This window comes from Hyla sarda, chromosome 4, assembly GCF_029499605.1.
Source record: "Hyla sarda isolate aHylSar1 chromosome 4, aHylSar1.hap1, whole genome shotgun sequence".
Lineage (NCBI taxonomy): Eukaryota > Metazoa > Chordata > Amphibia > Anura > Hylidae > Hyla > Hyla sarda.
In genome coordinates, this window is record NC_079192.1 from 13,279,575 (window position 1) to 13,285,574 (window position 6,000).

Below are 6,000 nucleotides of genomic sequence, written 5' to 3' on the forward strand. Positions count from 1 at the left end.
GATGTCTGTACTGTGTGGTGGTATGTTATACAGTAGGGCGGTGTGATGTGTGTACTGTGTGGTGGTATGTTATACAGTAGTGCGGTGTGATGTCTGTACTGTGTGGTGGTATGTTATACAGTAGGGCGGTGTGATGTCTGTGTGGTGGTATGTTATACAGTAGGGCGGTGTGATGTCTGTGTGGTGGTATGTTATACAGTAGGGCGGTGTGATGTCTGTACTGTGTGGTGGTATGTTATACAGTAGGGCGGTGTGATGTCTGTACTGTGCGGTGGTATGTTATACAGTAGGGCGGTGTGATGTCTGTACTGTGTGGTGGTATGTTATACAGTAGGGCGGTGTGATGTCTGTACTGTGCGGTGGTATGTTATACAGTAGGGCGGTGTGATGTCTGTACTGTGTGGTGGTATGTTATACAGTAGGGCGGTGTGATGTCTGTACTGTGTGGTGGTATGTTATACAGTAGGGCGGTGTGATGTCTGTACTGTGTGGTGGTATGTTATACAGTAGGGCGGTGTGATGTCTGTGTGGTAGTATGTTATACAGTAGGGCGGTGTGATGTCTGTACTGTGTGGTGGTATGTTATACAGTAGGGCGGTGTGATGTCTGTACTGTGTGGTGGTATGTTATACAGTAGGGCGGTGTGATGTCTGTGTGGTGGTATGTTATACAGTAGGGCGGTGTGATGTCTGTGTGGTGGTATGTTATACAGTAGGGCGGTGTGATGTCTGTACTGTGTGGTGGTATGTTATACAGTAGGGCGGTGTGATGTCTGTACTGTGTGGTGGTATGTTATACAGTAGGGCGGTGTGATGTGTGTGTACTGTGTGGTGGTATGTTATACAGTAGGGCGGTGTGATGTCTGTGTGGTGGTATGTTATACAGTAGGGCGGTGTGATGTCTGTATGGTGGTATGTTATACAGTAGGGCGGTGTGATGTCTCTGTGGTGGTATGTTATACAGTAGTGCGGTGTGATGTCTGTGTACTGTGTGGTGGTATGTTATACAGTAGGGCGGTGTGATGTCTGTGTGGTGGTATGTTATACAGTAGGGTGGTGTGATGTCTGTACTGTGTGGTGGTATGTTATACAGTAGGGCGGTGTGATGTCTGTACTGTGTGGTGGTATGTTATACAGTAGGGCAGTGTGATGTCTGTGTACTGTGTGGTGATATGTTATACAGTAGGGCAGTGTGATGTCTGTACTGTGTGGTGGTATGTTATACAGTAGGGCGGTGTGATGTCTGTACTGTGTGGTGGTATGTTATACAGTAGGGCGGTGTGATGTCTGTGTGGTGGTATGTTATACAGTAGTGCGGTGTGATGTCTGTACTGTGTGGTGGTATGTTATACAGTAGGGCGGTGTGATGTCTGTACTGTGTGGTGGTATGTTATACAGTAGGGCGGTGTGATGTCTGTACTGTGTGGTGGTATGTTATACAGTAGGGCGGTGTGATGTCTGTACTGTGTGGTGGTATGTTATACAGTAGGGCGGTGTGATGTCTGTGTGGTGGTATGTTATACAGTAGGGCGGTGTGATGTCTGTGTGGTGGTATGTTATACAGTAGGGCAGTGTGATGTCTGTGTGGTGGTATGTTATACAGTAGGGCGGTGTGATGTCTGTACTGTGTGGTGGTATGTTATACAGTAGGGCGGTGTGATGTCATACAGTAGGACGGTGTGATGTCTGTACTGTGTGGTGGTATGTTATACAGTAGGGCGGTGTGATGTCTGTACTGTGTGGTGGTATGTTATACAGTAGGGCGGTGTGATGTCTGTACTGTGTGGTGGTATGTTATACAGTAGGGCGGTGTGATGTCTCTGTGGTGGTATGTTATACAGTAGGGCGGTGTGATGTCTGTACTGTGTGGTGGTATGTTATACAGTAGGGCGGTGTGATGTCTGTGTACTGTGTGGTGGTATGTTATACAGTAGGGCGGTGTGATGTCTGTACTGTGTGGTGGTATGTTATACAGTAGGGCAGTGTGATGTCTGTACTGTGTGGTGGTATGTTATACAGTAGGGCGGTGTGATGTCTGTACTGTGTGGTGGTATGTTATACAGTAGGGCGGTGTGATGTCTACTGTGTGGTGGTATGTTATACAGTAGGGGCAGTGTGATGTCTGTGTGGTGGTATGTTATACAGTAGGGCGGTGTGATGTCTGTACTGTGTGGTGGTATGTTATACAGTAGGGCGGTGTGATGTCTGTACTGTGTGGTGGTATGTTATACAGTAGGGCGGTGTGATGTCTGTACTGTGTGGTGGTATGTTATACAGTAGGGAGGTGTGATGTCTGTGTGGTGGTATGTTATACAGTAGGGCGGTGTGATGTCTGTGCGGTGGTATGTTATACAGTAGGGCGGTGTGATGTCTGTACTGTATGGTGGTATGTTATACAGTAGGGCGGTGTGATGTCTGTGTGGTGGTATGTTATACAGTAGGGTGGTGTGATGTCTGTGTGGTGGTATGTTATACAGTAGGGCGGTGTGATGTCTGTGTACTGTGTGGTGGTATGTTTTATACAGTAGGGCGGTGTGATGTCTGTGTGGTGGTATGTTATACAGTAGTGCGGTGTGATGTCTGTGTGGTGGTATGTTATACAGTAGGGCGGTGTGATGTCTGTACTGTGTGGTGGTATGTTATACAGTAGGGCGGTGTGATGTCTGTACTGTGTGGTGGTATGTTATACAGTAGGGCGGTGTGATGTCTGTGTGGTGGTATGTTATACAGTAGGGCGGTGTGATGTCTGTACTGTGTGGTGGTATGTTATACAGTAGGGAGGTGTGATGTCTGTACTGTGTGGTGATATGTTATACAGTAGGGCGGTGTGATGTCTGTGTGGTGGTATGTTATACAGTAGGGCGGTGTGATGTCTGTACTGTGTGGTGGTATGTTATACAGTAGGGCGGTGTGATGTCTGTGTGGTGGTATGTTATACAGTAGTGCGGTGTGATGTCTCTGTGGTGGTATGTTATACAGTAGGGCGGTGTGATGTCTGTACTGTGTGGTGGTATGTTATACAGTAGGGAGGTGTGATGTCTGTGTGGTGGTATGTTATACAGTAGGGCGGTGTGATGTCTCTGTGGTGGTATGTTATACAGTAGGGCGGTGTGATGTCTCTGTGGTGGTATGTTATACAGTAGGGCGGTGTGATGTCTGTACTGTGTGGTGTTATGTTATACAGTAGGGCGGTGTGATGTCTGTGTGGTGGTATGTTATACAGTAGGGCGGTGTGATGTCTACTGTGTGGTGGTATGTTATACAGTAGTGCGGTGTGATGTCTGTACTGTGTGGTGGTATGTTATACAGTAGGGCAGTGTGATGTCTGTGTGGTGGTATGTTATACAGTAGTGCGGTGTGATGTCTGTGTGGTGGTATGTTATACAGTAGTGCGGTGTGATGTCTGTGTGGTGGTATGTTATACAGTAGTGCGGTGTGATGTCTGTGTGGTGGTATGTTATACAGTAGGGCGGTGTGATGTCTGTGTGGTGGTATGTTATACAGTAGGGCGGTGTGATGTCTGTACTGTGTGGTGATATGTTATACAGTAGGGCGGTGTGATGTCTGTACTGTGTGGTGGTATGTTATACAGTAGGGCGGTGTGATGTCTGTGTACTGTGTGGTGGTATGTTATACAGTAGGGCGGTGTGATGTCTGTGTGGTGGTATGTTATACAGTAGGGCGGTGTGATGTCTGTACTGTGTGGTGATATGTTATACAGTAGGGCGGTGTGATGTCTGTACTGTGTGGTGGTATGTTATACAGTAGGGCGGTGTGATGTCTACTGTGTGGTGGTATGTTATACAGTAGTGCGGTGTGATGTCTGTGTGGTGGTATGTTATACAGTAGTGCGGTGTGATGTCTGTGTGGTGGTATGTTATACAGTAGGGCGGTGTGATGTCTGTGTGGTGGTATGTTATACAGTAGGGCGGTGTGATGTCTGTACTGTGTGGTGGTATGTTATACAGTAGGGCGGTGTGATGTCTGTACTGTGTGGTGGTATGTTATACAGTAGGGCGGTGTGATGTCTGTGTACTGTGTGGTGGTATGTTATACAGTAGGGCGGTGTGATGTCTGTGTGGTGGTATGTTATACAGTAGGGCGGTGTGATGTCTGTACTGTGTGGTGATATGTTATACAGTAGGGCGGTGTGATGTCTGTACTGTGTGGTGGTATGTTATACAGTAGGGCGGTGTGATGTCTGTACTGTGTGGTGGTATGTTATACAGTAGGGCGGTGTGATGTCTACTGTGTGGTGGTATGTTATACAGTAGGGCGGTGTGATGTCTGTGTGGTGGTATGTTATACAGTAGTGCGGTGTGATGTCTGTACTGTGTGGTAGTATGTTATACAGTAGGGCGGTGTGATGTCTGTGTGGTGGTATGTTATACAGTAGGGTGGTGTGATGTCTGTACTGTATGGTGGTATGTTATACAGTAGGGCGGTGTGATGTCTGTGTGGTGGTATGTTATACAGTAGTGCGGTGTGATGTCTGTACTGTGTGGTGATATGTTATACAGTAGGGCGGTGTGATGTCTGTGTGGTGGTATGTTATACAGTAGGGCGGTGTGATGTCTGTGTGGTGGTATGTTATACAGTAGGGTGGTGTGATGTCTGTACTGTGTGGTGGTATGTTATACAGTAGGGCGGTGTGATGTCTGTACTGTGTGGTGGTATGTTATACAGTAGGGCGGTGTGATGTCTGTGTGGTGGTATGTTATACAGTAGGGCGGTGTGATGTCTGTACTGTGTGGTGGTATGTTATACAGTAGGGCGGTGTGATGTCTGTGTACTGTGTGGTGGTATGTTATACAGTAGGGAGGTGTGATGTCTGTACTGTGTGGTGGTATGTTATACAGTAGGGCGGTGTGATGTCTGTACTGTGGTGGTATGTTATACAGTAGGGCGGTGTGATGTCTCTGTGGTGGTATGTTATACAGTAGGGTGGTGTGATGTCTGTGTGGTGGTATGTTATACAGTAGGGCGGTGTGATGTCTGTGTACTGTGTGGTGGTATGTTATACAGTAGGGCGGTGTGATGTCTCTGTGGTGGTATGTTATACAGTAGGGCGGTGTGATGTCTCTACTGTGTGGTGGTATGTTATACAGTAGGGCGGTGTGATGTCTGTGTGGTGGTATGTTATACAGTAGGGCGGTGTGATGTCTGTGTGGTGGTATGTTATACAGTAGGGCGGTGTGATGTCTGTACTGTGTGGTGGTATGTTATACAGTAGGGTGGTGTGATGTCTGTACTGTATGGTGGTATGTTATACAGTAGGGCGGTGTGATGTCTGTGTGGTGGTATGTTATACAGTAGTGCGGTGTGATGTCTGTACTGTGTGGTGATATGTTATACAGTAGGGCGGTGTGATGTCTGTGTGGTGGTATGTTATACAGTAGGGCGGTGTGATGTCCTGTGTACTGTGTGGTGATATGTTATACAGTAGGGCGGTGTGATGTCTGTGTGGTGGTATGTTATACAGTAGGGCGGTGTGATGTCTGTGTGGTGGTATGTTATACAGTAGGGCGGTGTGATGTCTGTGTGGTGGTATGTTATACAGTAGGGCGGTGTGATGTCTGTACTGTGTGGTGGTATGTTATACAGTAGGGCGGTGTGATGTCTGTACTGTGTGGTGGTATGTTATACAGTAGGGCGGTGTGATGTCTGTGTGGTGGTATGTTATACAGTAGGGCGGTGTGATGTCTGTGTGGTGGTATGTTATACAGTAGGGCGGTGTGATGTCTGTGTGGTGGTATGTTATACAGTAGGGCGGTGTGATGTCTGTGTGGTGGTATGTATGGCATCATTAACAATAACAAGCAGTGTATAATGACTGTTCAGTATGGTAGTAATTTTATTTCTACATATGTTCTGTAGTGTTATGTCTGTATACTGTATAGTAGCTCCGGTTGTGTACCGTATGGCGGTGCTGTGTTTGTATACTGTATAGTAGCTCCGGTTGTGTACCGTATGGCAGTGCTGTGTTTGTATACTGTATATT